At 34.2% G+C, this 15,611-nt stretch overlaps 1 pseudogene; it reads left to right on the top strand.

Annotated features, from left to right (window-relative positions):
* Window positions 1–6,991: 6,991 nt before the first annotated feature.
* LOC140978980 (nucleolar GTP-binding protein 1-like) lies at window positions 6,992–10,477 on the top strand (annotated as a pseudogene).
* Window positions 10,478–15,611: the final 5,134 nt, after the last annotated feature.

The following is a 15,611-nucleotide window of genomic DNA, read 5'->3' as shown; positions in this document are numbered from 1 at the left end:
TGTACAAAAATATTAACACATATACTACCTCATAAACCAGGAAATTCCACCACTTCTTGCCACCACCTCTCTTATGTTGATCTCTCTTTCTCTTTTCCTCTCAGCTGTTCTTTTCTTAGCTTCATCTAATATTTGTCCAGCCTCTTCTTGCCTTAGATGTTCTTCTCGTATTTCTTCTTTGCCTTTTTTGGAATCACCATTTTAAAAATGATCCAATATTTCTTGTATTTGAGAGCCAATTATAGCCTGAAGACCATCGGTATGAGCCTCAAGTCTTTGTTCGGTTTGGATTAACTATCCAGACAAGGTGACTATGACACGTTGGTGTGCTTCTTTGAACTCTTAAACTCATCCATGCAAATTTTGATGTCTGATTTGAGTTCAGACGCATTTATAATAACAGCTTGGCGGAGATTGGAGATACCAACATCGTAGGCCATCAAACGAGCATCAAAGTCGACCATTAGACTTTGGAAATTTTCAACATGGAAATTGACCTCTACAAAGTGTACATCAGCTGTAATCTGATCAGTTGTTGGCGAAGGGTCGGCCTCACTGTCACTAGATTCTGGCGGGTTTTCATTATTAGTACCCATCTCAACATTCTCCATTTTATCGGCTCCAGAGGTGTCTTCGCGATTAGGAATAATGGGAGGTGCATTTTTTTCCATGTCAGACTCGACTGATGGAAGAGAAAGAATAGAAGATTCAGCTTGATCAACGATCTTCTGAGAAGGTGGGGACTTCGGAGCTTATTCTTGAATCATAATCTTAAGAGATGTACTCTTGGGACCGATGTCTTGATCAGTGTCCATGAGAGTGAACCGATAAGAAAATAGATCAAAGTCCATCATATACTTCACCATTTCATCCACTGAACTCAGAGGTATCTTTGATAGTGGTGCATCCATCTCAGCATTTATAGAAGGGTCTGTTTCAAGGGTTAGTAAAATCAAGGGAAGAGGAGAGCACCTCCGGTTGGGTTTTCCCAACGGTTGAAGCAAGATCAACAATTGAATGATCAGTAGTGGTTTAAGAACAAAGAAGGTTCTTCAACCGCCGCTTGTTCAGCATTAGAAATAGTGGAAAAGTTCACTAACAAAAAAAGTAACTAGCTCTGCGCTTAGACTTTTAAGGAAAACAATCTGAACTTCTGATATTTTTTTTCTCGTGCATGATCAGTCTACCAATTTTTCTGATAAAGTAGGTGAGTTGCAAGACATGTAACTTGTGCTTAAGTGGATGGGTAGATCAACACGTTGATGATGATAAAACAGTTTGATAGCTTTTCATCTTGAGACCGTTTGAATGACTTCTTCTGAAGGCGGGAGGTCGTGTACCTGTAATACATTGAAAAGGCAACTTGATCTAATATAATAAGTTATTGTTTATTATCACCGAAACTAAAGGATATAACAATTTATCCTTTTTTATGATAACAAAACCTAACAGACCCTTTGAATGACTTCTTTTGAAGGTGGGAGGTCGTGTACCTGTAATACATTGCAAAGGTAACTTGATCTAATATAATAAGTTATTGTTTGTAAGGATCTAACAATTTCTCCTTTTTGGTGATGACAAAACCTAATCCTCGTAAGCATGAGTTTAACAGAAAAATGAATTTTTATTGAGATAATGAATTTCATTGCTATAATGTAAGGGTGAAAGCAGTACATCCTAATACACCTACCTGTATAAAATATAAACAACTATACTACCTCATAAACTATGAAATTCCACCACCTCTCTTATGTTGATCTCTCTTTCTCTTTTCCTCTTCGGCTTTTCTTTTCCTAGCTTCATCTAATATTTGTCCGCTCTCTTCTTGCCTTAGATGTTCTTCTTTTTGTTCTTCTTTCCCTTTTCTGGGATCACCATTTTTAAATAAAATAGAGCCCCAATTTTAAGGGTGTGTCAGTTTATTGAAGGGTGTGTGAATTGAGCCCCAATTTTTACATAAAATAGATGGATTTGAGTGGAAATGATTGGTGTGTGAGTGGGACAATGTTTTAAATGATATATTTTTTGTGTGTATTGATAGGCTCATTATAGTTTGTTTTATTTTTTTTTTCAGATTTCTCATTGTTGTCACTTCTGATGTGCTTAATTGATACACTTATATATTATTTTGTAGTAGGAAGAATTTTTCTGTTCTTGAGATAAATATGGGCTAAAAATGTGATTTTATATCACAATTAAAGTTGTCAATATGAACTTTGTGGAGGACTTGAAGCATAAAAAATTCAGAAGTGGACTTTCCACAAGGCGTGATCACACCTTGTGACTATTCTTTAGCTGTCTGCACAACCGAATCTGAAGTTCGAAAATTGTAAAGATAATATCAAATTTTAGACTCCTAATTATGGTGTTTGACTTGTGAAAAATATATGGAGAGAAATTTTGTTATTTTATTATTTGATAAATAAATATAGTATAGATTTTTATTCCATAAAAACTCTATACTCCCTTTTGGTAGTTTGTATACTAGGTTTTCTTTAATTCGTGGGCTTCTCTCCTTGACCCAACAAGCATACACACGTGAAGAAACAGGAGGGCGCACACAATCAAAAAAGATAGAATTTCACTCTTTTTTCCTCTTCTCTCTTCAACGTGAAATACAAGGAGATGTATGAATTTTTCATCTCTTTTGAAGAACACTAGGCTAAGTTTTATTTCTGATTCAATTGATATTTATATTATTTTAATTTTATCACAGTGAGGCTTTTTGGGGTTTAAATTTCTATTCTTGTTTTGTTCAAGTATTTGTTGGTTTATGATTTAATTATATAAAAGTTATATGTCTGTTAATCTGACAATTTAATTTGATATATAATTTTTTACTGCTATCCATGAATTCGGTGATCTGTAATTGTCATGAATGATTGGTACATGAGTAGTGATAGATTTGGTGTATTGTGCTATGGGAAGCATGCGTATGTAAATCAAAAAGAAATTTTTTAAGAGATTTTAATGATATGTGGAAAGTTATTGTTTGATTTTACGGGCATGTGGATGTCGGCCTTAGGCCGGTGTGCCCCATCAAAATTAATATTCATTCTGGAGAGTTAAACCATAAATCATATCCATTATGAGGAGTTAAGCCAGAAAATATGAGGATTCATTCTGGGAGGTTAAGCCATAATATTTATGACCTTGACGGTAAAAGTTACGAGTCATATTTTATAAAAAAAATGTTTGAAGTTTGAGGTATATGTTTAATGCATGTCGTTTTAATTATGTTTTATTATTATTATCTCCTAAACTAATTGGTGGGCCTCTAAGCTTACTAGATTTTATTGATGTAAGTAAAGAAAACCGAAGTGATGCTGGCTGGCGATAAATAGTGAGCCGGGGTTGAGGGGGAGCACTTATCTGAGCTTTGACATTTTCTGCAAGAACATTCAGTTTCTTAGTCTTTTTATTCTAGTCGATAAATACTTAATATGTCATTCTCAAAACAAGTTTTAGAGCGTCACAATGTGGTTTCAAATTTTTACTCGATATAACTAAATTGTTAATCCATCCATAATTTTAAAAATAAAATAATTAAAAAATTTATTATTATTATTATTATTGTGAATGTTTGAATTAGAAGAACATGTTCAAACATCAAAGCAATCAAACTTGGAGGTGGTGTTTAATGGTAATAAGTCTACAATGATTGCTAAAACATGGATAATGACTATCATATAAAATATTAAATTACGTGGAATGATGACATTTATTTATCATAAAGTTACGGTGATTGGATACATTTTTTTCCCCAAAAAACAAAGACTTTATTAGACAAATAAGACAAACTTAATTAAATGTCACAAAAGATTTGACTTTCCTTTTTGATAAAATAATATTTGATCCTTCTATTATGCGCAATCTATAAATTATAATTATTCTCATATGTTATTGAATTTAGTAAAAACTTTATCCCATTTCCCCCAAAACCACAGTGTTTGAACTTTGAAGCAAATAAATAGCCACATGTGTGTCTCTTTTCTTAGAATAGGTCTCTTGTGAGACGCGCTTACGAATCTTTATCTGTGAGACGGATTAACTCTACCGATATTCACAATAAAATATAATACTCTAGAGTAGAATTTCCTTTATTTACTTCGCATATTAAATGAAGTAATAGGTAGATAATTGCCGAAGTAGACGCACGTTAAGTAATAGGGTACAATTTTACTTCGCATTATCACCGAAGTCGTATTCAAGAAATTAGCGAAGTCTTTGGCTGGAATTAGATCGACGACGAAGTAAAACAATGTCTTCTACATCATCGATTTCGTAAAGTGCATAAGTAATAGTTTATATATAACTGCATAGTTTATATAGAATGACGAAGTAAATGTGTTGTATAACTTCATAGGTTCTGTATTTTTGTGAAGTACTTGATGTGAATTACTTTGGTGTTATAGAACTAAATTAGCGACGGTTAAGGAAAGACAGAACGTCGCTAATTAGCGACGGTTGGATAATATCCGTCGCTAATTAGCGACAGTTATATGAAAAACAATCGCTAAGTAGCGACGGTATATTTAAAAACGATCGCTAATTAGCGACGGTATATCAAATGTCGTCGCTAATTAGCGACCCTTTATTCCCAAACCGTCGTTAATTAGCGACAGTATTTACAAAACTGTCGCTAATTAACGACAGTAACTTATAAAACCGTCGCTAATTATATTATTTTTTAAAAAAAAATTATTTTTTAAATTTTATAATTATTCCTATAGATTTTTAAATAATATCCTCGACACATCGAAATATTATATTTTAAATTTGTAAATAATTTATAAAACAATTTAACTTTGAGATAAAATAAGTTAACAAAATTAACTTCATGATCATAAATTAAAAATTAAAGCAAAAAAATATAATATAAATCTAAATTAAACAATCCGAGAGAAAAATGGAAGTAGATATGAAGTGGTGTGAAGCAATTGACGACGAAAATTTATATATTAATAAATATGTCACTAATTAGCGACGGATTTTATAACTGTCGCCGATTTATTTAGCGACAAACTGTTTAAACCGTCGCTAGTCGCGACGGTTTAAACAAAACCGTTGCTAATTAGCGACAGATTAAAAAACCGTGGCCGATTTATTTAGCGACAGACTGTTTAAACTATCGTTAATAGCGACGGTTAATACAAAAACCGTAGCTAATTAGCGACGGTATATATAACCGTCGCAGATTTAATTAGCGACGGTTTACATCTTTTTTTTGTTTGTAAGTTTTGTTACTTCACAATTTACATTTAATGACGAAGTGGTAAATTTAAAAGACTTCATTTTTTTGTGTTGTAGTGAAGTGTTTAATAGAAAACGACTTCACAATTATTGAGTTATGGTGAAGTAATTCTTTCTTTAACTTCGACATAATTTTAATATGGTGAGTTAATTTGTATTTTATTACTTCATCATTTAAGAAAAATTAATTAAAATTATGTTTCATTTTTTTACTTCACTAAATATAAATATAAATTTTTTTTTACTTTTCACTTCATCAAAACTACTGTGTCGAAGTAAAAGATTATAACAAATTAGAAGTGAAGCCCGTGTTTTTTAAATTGTGAAGTAAAAAATAATGTTTTACTTCGCTGGTGTTATTATCGAAGTTGATTGATATATACTACTTCATAATTAATAATAGCCGAAGTAACGAGTGGCGAAGTAAAAGCTAGAAATTCTACTAGTAGCATAAAAAGTATTAATTTTTCATGGATGACCCAAATAAGAGATCTGTCTCACAAAACACGACCCGTAAGACCGTCTCACACAAGTTTTTGCTCTTTTCTTATTATTACAATTGTATTTATGATTTCCCAATTGAGAATACTAGCTGTAAACAAATTGAGTCAGTTCGCGAGTTTTTCGAGCTGGCTCGATAACTATTTAATTTGTATTCGAATTATCGAACTCTAGCCGAACTCGAACATGTTCAATTTTTTTGAGTCGAACTCGAGCCAAAATTATATTGTTCGATAGTTCGCGAGTCTTAATATATCATTATTATATATTAAATATATATACATTTCGAGCTTTCAAATCTTCATCCTCGAGACTTAATATCCGAGCAATAATTTAAATCAGTGTTCTAAAAAGTCCGCTTAAGCGCGCTTAAGCTTGAAGCTCGGCAAAAACGCCCCGCTTCAGAGAAAGCGGGAAAAAGCGATCAAACTAAGCGTAATTAAAGCGTTTAATTAAGCGTACTTAAGCACAATTAATCACATCTATTTATTTTTATTTTTTTTATTTTGAAGGTATGTCTTTTTATTTTAAAATAATAAATTAGGTTTATAATTTAGATGTTTATTTTTTAATTATGATTAAGCGTGTCTGATAATGATTTGACAAATATTTAACATTTTTAATGTGGTCTAGTTGTAAAAACAAATAAAGATTATAATTTTAAGATTTTTATGCTTTTATAAATATGAGAATTAATGCATCAAACTTAAATTTATCATATTTATGTATTATTTTATCTATTTATTGGTTTGAGATAATTACAATTACACTAAAAAAAAACGTTTTTTCACGCTTAAGCCTGTGCTAATCTCGCTTAAACTTGAAAAGCTTGGAGCTCGACATCCGCGCTTCGGGCCACTTCACGCTATTTAGAACCTTGGTTTAAATAGCTCACGAATATGTTCAAATATTTCGAACCGAAGACCAACTTATTTCGAATCGAACTCGAGCTAAAAAATTTAAAATTTTCGAGTTTCGAATCGAACTTTAATATACTTAACTCAATCCGAATTTGAATTTAGTATTTTATTAATATTCGACTCAGACTCAATTGGATTTGTTTAACTCCTGTTTGGGCCTATATGGGCTACACAAACATCAATTCCAACATGGATTAATTTTATAAAAAATTTGTGCAAGTTAGTAAGGTACATTCTAGACTTCTAGACTGGGTTGGCCAATAAAAAATGACTCAATCAGAGCGCAAAGCCCAAAGCCCAAAGCCCAAACGCTTAGACAAGTATAGGTTTAAAACCTCTATAAGTAATTCTGCCGCAGCTGAGCTCCACGAAAACCCTGCACAGCCGCTGCCGGCGTCAAAGATTTCGTTGGTTCTTCTCGCTCTGCCGCCGATTACAAGCCCTATTCTTTTGAATTCCGGTAAGGATTTGTGACGTTTATTTTTTACTGGAGTCTATATTAGTTTTATTTGTGTTTAAGTTAGCGTGCACCTGTTATTACCGAATAACCGTGCGCTGTCAAATATCTCCGTGGTTCGTTTTGTTGTTTAAATTTCTGTTTGCAACTTTTTGTTTATCAAATTTGATTTGGGGTTGTGGACCAGAATGAGAATCAGATTTGTGCAACTATTTGTTCATTTCCTAGGAATTCAGCTTAGTTGGTAGTCGGTTTAACTTTCGATTGTTTCTATTTTCTTTACGTTTTTATGTTACATATTGTTTGATGCCGAGTTGTATGTATTGAACTTGGATCTTGTTTCTATTTTCTTTACGTTTTTATGTTACATATTGTTTGATGCCGAGTTGTATGTAATGAACTTGGATCCATAAACTGCAAGCATTTCTGTTTAATTTTTAACGATATTCATGGGTTTCGTTTTCATTGCCTCGATATTCAGTCATTAAATCCAGGCTATAGTTATGATTACTCGTAAAATTTTATCTTATTGCGCTTAATATGTGTGCTAGATCGCATCCGTAGTTTCTGTCGAGGTATCTTTTGCTTGCTAGTTATGACCTTGTATTTTTTTGTGCTTATGAAAAATGCAGTAGACTGATTATCTTTATACTTTGTATACTGATTTTTGTTCTTATTTCTGTTCCCTGTATATTGTGAAGGAAACTAAGATGGTTCAGTACAATTTCAAGAAGATTACTGTGGTCCCCACGGGGAAAGAATTTGTTGACATTATCCTGTCTCGAACCCAACGACGAACATCTACACAAGTTCACAGAGGATATGCCATATCACGCCTTCTCCGGTTTTACATGCGCAAAGTGAAGTTTACGCAACAGAATTTTCATGAGAAGCTTTCCACCATTATCGATGAGTTCCCTCGGCTTGATGATATACATCCTTTTTATGGTGATCTGCTCCATGTTCTCTATAACAAAGACCATTACAAGCTTGCTCTTGGACATTAATACTGCAAGGAACTTGATTGCTAAGATTGCAAAGGACTATGTTAAATTTTTTAGGTATGGAGATTCTCTTTATCGATTCAAGTCACTGAAGGTTGCTGCTCTTGGTCGTATGTGTACCGTGATTAAACGAATTGGGCCAAGTTTGGCTTATCTTGAGCAGATACGACCAACACATGGCGAGGCTACCGTAAATTGATCCAAATACTAGGATGATCTTGATCTGTGGGTACCCGAATGTTGGCAAGAGTTCATTCATAAACAAAATTACGAGGGCCGATGTTGATGTCCAGCCTTATGCCTTCACCACAAAGTCATTGTTTGTTGGTCATACAGACTATATGTATCTTAGATACCAAGTGATCGACACTCCAGGTATTTTGGTTCGGCCATTTGAGGATCGTAACATCATTGAAATGTGCAGCATCACGGCTCTTGCCCACTTGAGAGCAGCTGTGTTGTTCTTCCTGGATATTTCTGGTTCTTGTGGATACAGTATTGCACAGCAAGCAGCTCTATTTTACAGCATCAAGTCACTATTTATGAACAAACCATTGATCATTGTCTGTAACAAAACTGATTTACAGCCAATTGAAGGGATCTCTGACGATGATAAGAAGTTGGCGACGGAGATGAAAGCAGAGGCTGTGAAAATTGTAATAGGTCAAGGTGGTGAGCCAACAGATGAAGAAGGTGTTTATGAGTATGAGCACTTTGACCGAGGAAGGAGTAATTGCTGTAAAGAATGTAGCTTGTGAGAGATTATTGGATCAGAGAGTATAAATGAAAATGAAGTCAAAAAAGTTAAATGATTGCCTGAACCGCTTCCACGTTGCCATGCGCAAGCCTCGTGACCAGAAGGATAGACCACCTTGTATACCTCAAGCTCTTTTGGAAGCCCGAGAAAAGCAAGCCGAGGCAACTTCAGAGAAACAAAAGAGGAAGCTGGAGAGAGAATTTGAGGAAGAGAATGGAGGTGCTGGTGTATACTCCGCAAGCTTGAGGAAGCATTATATTTTAGCGGATGATGAGTGGAAAGAAGATGTCATGCCAGAAATTCTTGATGGGCACAATGTATACGACTTTGTTGACCCCGATGTATTAATGAAGCTTGAGGAGTTGGAGCAAGAAGATATCCAACAGAGTCTAGAGGCTGATGATGACTCTGAGATGGATGGAGCCGAGTTGTCCCCTGAAGAACAATTAGCGCTTGCAGAGATCAGAAAAAAGAAAAGTTTGCTTATCCAACAGCATAGGATCAAAAAGAGCACTGCTGAGAGCCGACCAACCGTGCCCAGAAAGTTTGATAAAGATTAACAGTTTACAACCAAAAGAATGGAGAGACAATTATCGTCTTTGGGTCTTGATCCAACCAAAGCAATTAACCATGCCCGGAGTAAGTCTCGGGGTCGTAAAAGGGAGAGATCCCTTGATAGGGATGACAATGATCGAGCCATATCTATGGATGTGGATGATGACCAACCAAACAAGAAGATGCGGTTGAATTCAAGATCTTTCAAGATCTAGGTCTAAGTCACGGCCACCAGGTGAAGTTGTGCCTGGAGAGGGTTTCAAAGATACAGCTCAGAAAAAGAAGGCTATTAAATTGGCTAAAAAGTCTATCAAGAATAGGAACAAGGATGCTCGGAGAGGAGAGGCGGATAGAGTCATTCCTACTCTCAAGCCAAAACACTTGTTCTCTGGCAAGCGTTCCACTGGGAAAACACAGAGACGGTATTGACAGAAAGGTAATCCAAGATAACAATAGACTAATCTCTATTCTGTGTATTGTGTACCGTTCCTTTTCGTACCATGGTTCGGTGTTTAAAACTGCAGTGCTTTCTCTATTTTGGTTTTCCATAGGTCATATACGGAGTTCCTTGTGCTGGGAGATGCTTCAGATGTTTGACACAAGTGAGAGATGTTGTGGTGAATTTATTTAATAATATTGGGAGTCTGTTTAGGCCACTTTTTGCCATTCTTGAAAAGTTTTTGTTTTTTTATAATATTAATTTTGAGTATGGTTTGAGCGAGGTTTTTATGAGAGAGCATGATAAGCCTTCCCTTGTTATATTTGAAGTTGAAAGACGTATTATATTGCAAATTGCAGCTGGCCGAGCTGATTGGCTCGAGCATTGCCTCTCAGTAAGTTGAAACAGCTGCATACATTAATGGTACTAAAAAACCAGCTCTTGCCTAATTGAGTTATAGTGGCGAGATAGAGGGTACCACACATGAGCGGAACCAGCTTGTGATCATCGGTAAATGCTTAAAATCGCGCTCGAATTGTTGGGATGTTATGCATCATGTTACTGATCTTAACGAGCTTTATGATTTATTAATTTTGACTCTGAATAATCTTTTCAGCTGCGATTATATATATTTAACTATATAATTAAGTATTATATAAAAATCTATACTATGGTAAATTTGAATTACAAATTATGTTATATTCGCACTCATTATGGTGAGGAAGAGGGAAAAATAAACGGGTTGAGTTAACTCTTTTTGTCATCATTTCTTTTGATTGTTTTTATGTGGGAACGTATATTTTTAATTTCATACAAATATTTGAACTTATTGATTGTTCAGGCTACTCTTAATTTTAAAAAGTTTATGAAAAAGGTTCCAATTTCTCTCACACGCACACATATATATGTATGTATACCGTTTTAAGCATAAGGATATTCGTTTCCTCTGTTGAGGCAGCAGCAAAAGTGACCCTGACCGTCGTTTAACTCTCTATATGACGTGGAGCCAATGCTTGAGGAAAAAGAATCGAAAAACATTCAATCCAATCGATTATGATTCGAGTGATCGTCGGCAACATTGAGAAAGAGACGACGGTTCGGAGGTGAGGCGTCCAGACTGCATTGGCGGCGTTTATGTAGGAAGGTAGAGCTGGAGTGCAACTTCCACGCCATTGATTCGCCACCGATTTTCCTCGCGGCTGCTGGATTCGCTTTTCTCCTCGCCGGACGATCCGATGCTGCTAGACGGATCAGATGCTGCATTTGTATATGTGGTTGGGGTGGTGCCTAATCTGCTGCAGCCACGAGTCGTCGTGTACGACGGCGTCTGCCACCTCTGCCACATTGGTACTCGTCTTATTTTATTAGATCCGTGTTTGCGTCTGCATATCATCCTTTCCTATTCCGTTATTTACCTGGTTTTTTTCATGAATAAATGATGTGGGAGAGACAGATTATTCAGTTCTGAAATGCGAATGCATGGTATTAGTTCAATTTCTACTTCTTGATTGAACCTGCTTCTTGGATCATGCTTGAGAGGACAAAAGCGGTAACTAGAGTCTAGAGAGCTGATAAATGTGAATTGAGAGTAAAATTTCAAAACGACGACAACCAATAGAGCACAGATTTTACTAGTGTTAGTTATGATGCGTAACTGCTTATAGATAAGGTGATTGTATTATTTTATTGGTTGTTGAGAAAGATGGAAGGACTATTGCATTTTTCCAATTAAATCTTCTTGGAGACATGGGGAACTTTGTGATTAAAATATAACGGTCTGCTAGTAGATTCTTCCACTGTCTGATTGGTGATTGCCTATGGATTCAGCTCGTTTTTCGTTTTCATTGTTGTGAGCTACAAAGAGATGGTGATGAAGAGCATAATGACTTTACAGTGGAATCTAGCTGGACAATAACGTTAGACTTACCTTCTCCTTGAGAAAATTTTCGCATGTAGATACTAGGAATATTATTCAGGGGAGTGCTAACTCCCTAAAATGGAGTTTTAATGAGCAGAAGAGATTTCATAGTAATTGGGAGTAGAGAAGATCAAGTGAGAATTATAGAAACTGGAAAATTGTGCATTAATACAAGCATTATCTTTGTAATTTTGTAGCCAATTAAAAAACTTACTCTTTGTGGCATGATTCATAATCTGCCAACAATATTGGTGCTTCATCCTTTGTAATCTAGAACAACTCACTTTATATATTGTTTGCTATGCAATGACAAAGCATACCTCACTGACGTAATGATTTTTTCTATTGAAGTTACTTATGGTTATTAAATGTGGGTTTTCATTTTGCCAACTATATTTGAGAACTGTTTCAAGGGAATCTCCAGTTAGTCACCAATGAAGGTCCTTTGATGTTAAAATGAAAAAGGGCAATGTTATTGCACTTTTTAGATGAGAAGTTGGCGTTAGTTGCTTGATTGTCTTTGCTTATCACTTTATGATCCTTTGTTGTCAGCAATAGATTTTTGTATAAAGATGCTGGGATCAGTCAATTTAGGCGGTTGATTGATCTTTAGAAATCCTGACAATGTGCATATATATTTATTGTAATACTCTGATGAGTTGTCAGAATCATGCCTTCTAAGATTTGTTCTGTCATGGTAATAAACTTTGTTTGTTGCAAAGTTAAACGGATTCTAATGCATTGATCTCTTCCATTGTCACTTAATAATATTTTCAAGATTTAAGGACTCAATTTGCTTCTTTTGTGTGTTAACATGCTGTGGTCCACCCAGTAATTCTTGTTGTTTATCGTTGTTGATCTTATCTTGCTTGGACACACATGGTCAGAACTGTTGACCTCTTATAAATACTTAAATGTGCAGGAATGAAATGGGTAATTCAAGCTGACAAAGGATAAGAAAATTAAGTTCTGATGCCTTGATCGAAAGCTGCTGAACCTTACATGAGAGTGAGACTTCGGCTGTACCAGTCGAGTTGATAGAACAGCGATGATTCCGGTGGCGGCGGCCTTCCTGAATTTCTGTAAGCGATGATATTCTAGGTAGGGATGATGAAGGATGAAAACGGAGGAAAAGAAAGAGAAGAAAAATATGAATTTTTTGAAATTTTTTGTGTCGATTAATGAACAAACCCATTAATTCATAAATGAGCCTAATCTCCAATAACTAAAATCTTATTATTTATCATTAATAACAGATTTATTACTCATGTTTTATTTCAAAAAGTGATTTCGAAACATCCATACTCAATAAATACATATTTTGATTTATACAACCATTTATACAAACTCATTTCGACTCAAGAATTATCCATCGCTTAATTGAAACTAATAGCATATTTTCGATTGTAGGTCGTAATCTTACAATTTTCATGATGTTTAACGTCTTTTATTCTAAAATTACTAAAACAATTTTTAACGTAAACCTTGAAGGTTATCTCTTCTCTATATGTGAGTGATTGTGCGAGGAAATTAATCTATTATAATGTATATACTGTCAAATATATTATCACACAAAAGAAAGAAAACTCTCACAAAGTTTATATATATATATAATATATATATTTAGACTCTTTTTTTTGTAATTGCTCGCATTTTAGATAATTTCTTCATGTACGCTTCTCATGTTATTTATACATTTAAAAGGTTTGTATCTGATCTTCAAGATGTTGTATGTATAGTCTCCAAGAGTGATATATATGTTAAACATAAGTATATGACCGTTGAAAAATATCATGTATTGTTTTTGACATTGGAACTGTCATATTTGACTTTCTGAGAGGTTGCTGGTACATTTCGGTTCCAAGAGCAAAACATCTGATTGAATGAACCGATCGGTTGAGCGAAACGGTTGAGTGGATGACCAAAACGGTGGAGTGAAGCGGTTGAGTGGATGATCAAAACGATTGAGTGAAATGTGGTCTGGTTCGGTGAACATTGCTCTTTATTCGTTGATATCTGAGCAAAGTGGTATGGTCCGATGAATATATTTTCCATAGAATTCAAGAATCAAGACCATTTCGAGTTCATATGAGAGTGATATGCTTGAAATATCATACTATGTACACACTTTAAGTCTTTATGCAACCTGTGCAGAAATAACAACTTCATTGCGAATTATCAGCTTCTTAAGTTTTGATTGAGACTTCAATATTTAAAGATGATTTGTAGATAATTGTATTATATTTTCAACACATGCTGAATCGTTCTATTAAAATAATTGAGCTGAGATATCGCCAAAATATCAGAGTTAGTCTATCGAATCGTTCAGCTCGAGGATGTTTGGCCGGTCAGATTTTGAGACCACCATTTCACCTCGATAACATTCGAATTCACTCGACCGGCCTGAGATATGATTTCTAGATAATTGCGTTGGCTTTCCAACCGTTTTGGTCGCTAGTCATTTGGAATACTGGTTTGTGAGATATCATCAAAATAAAGCAGGTCACCTAAATTTGGGTAAATTCGAGTTTCAACTTCATTATTGAATTAACAACTTCACACTTGAAATAAATATGTCAGAAACATAATAACAAGTTTTGATATTATCAAAATCAAGATTATTTGAGTTTCTAACAACTTCACCTAGTAATATATGCATTTGAAATTCATTTTATTTTTTTTTATCGATTATTTTATTTTTAATAATAAAATTATAATCGAAATTATACGTGGATAAGCTTTTTCGTGGACTCTAACCCTATTGAATAAAATTAACCAAGGTTAGGTACGACATTAATTGAGCCATTAAATTTGTTAACATCCTTTTCTTGAAATTTAGGTACAGCAATTTTTCTTCGTGAGACATAATTAAATTAGTTGAAGGCTATGCCGCCTAACCAACATAAACTATAATATTATCTATATCTTATTTATATAAGTTTGAATATTTTTTTCCACATGATTAAAAAAAATCATTGGAAAAATAAAATTAATAAACAAACTTCTTATTTTTTTATTTTTATTTTTATTTAATTTCTTCTATGGGGAATGAATCGTTCGTATAAACGTTAATTAGTTCATTCATAATTCTTGAATTGAATAATTTATAAAGATTCTATCAATTAAAAAGTTAAATTTAAAAAAGAAAATATGACGAACCAAGTAAATGTTGCCAGCCAATAGGAAGCCCGATTTGACCAAAATTTCCATCTTCTTTCTAGATAAACAAACTACCCAAGATTTTTCTAAAAAAAATAATAATTTTTTTTTAGGAGTCATCGCTTGTGGATTAAATAATTATTATATTATCTCACAAATGTTGTGGGGACCCGAACGCTAATCATCTTCTTATTCGTCATTGGGATAATTGGATCAATGTAATTAATATGGGTCTATAATTTTTTTTTTTTTAGATAGTGCGGAACGTAATGGAATCAATCTAATTATACATATCAGTATAATAGTACAAGTCTTGTACAACAAACATCAAACTCAAACTAAGGTGTAACAACTAAATGTCAAGTGTTCCAAACCCTATATACATCAAAGTCCGAAGTCTCCACTCTAATCACGATCTCTCTCATCTTCTTCCTGACCCCGATCCTGTCCCACCTGTTGCCATGCACACATACAAACACGACAACAGCCGGATAATTCCGGTGAGAAATACATCCCAGTATAAATCAACAAAACATGCAATCATATAATCGATATAAAAGCATGAAACAAATATCAATCACATGTATTACATCTGAAAACATAAATCGATATAAAACTGTAAATAACTCGTGACTCTACAGCTCAGAC

This window comes from Primulina huaijiensis, chromosome 6 (assembly GCF_012295235.1).
Source record: "Primulina huaijiensis isolate GDHJ02 chromosome 6, ASM1229523v2, whole genome shotgun sequence".
In the NCBI taxonomy this organism is placed as follows: Eukaryota; Viridiplantae; Streptophyta; class Magnoliopsida; order Lamiales; family Gesneriaceae; genus Primulina; species Primulina huaijiensis.
The sequence above is the reverse complement of the archived record's forward strand: the minus strand, read 5'-3'. Positions and strand labels throughout refer to the sequence as shown.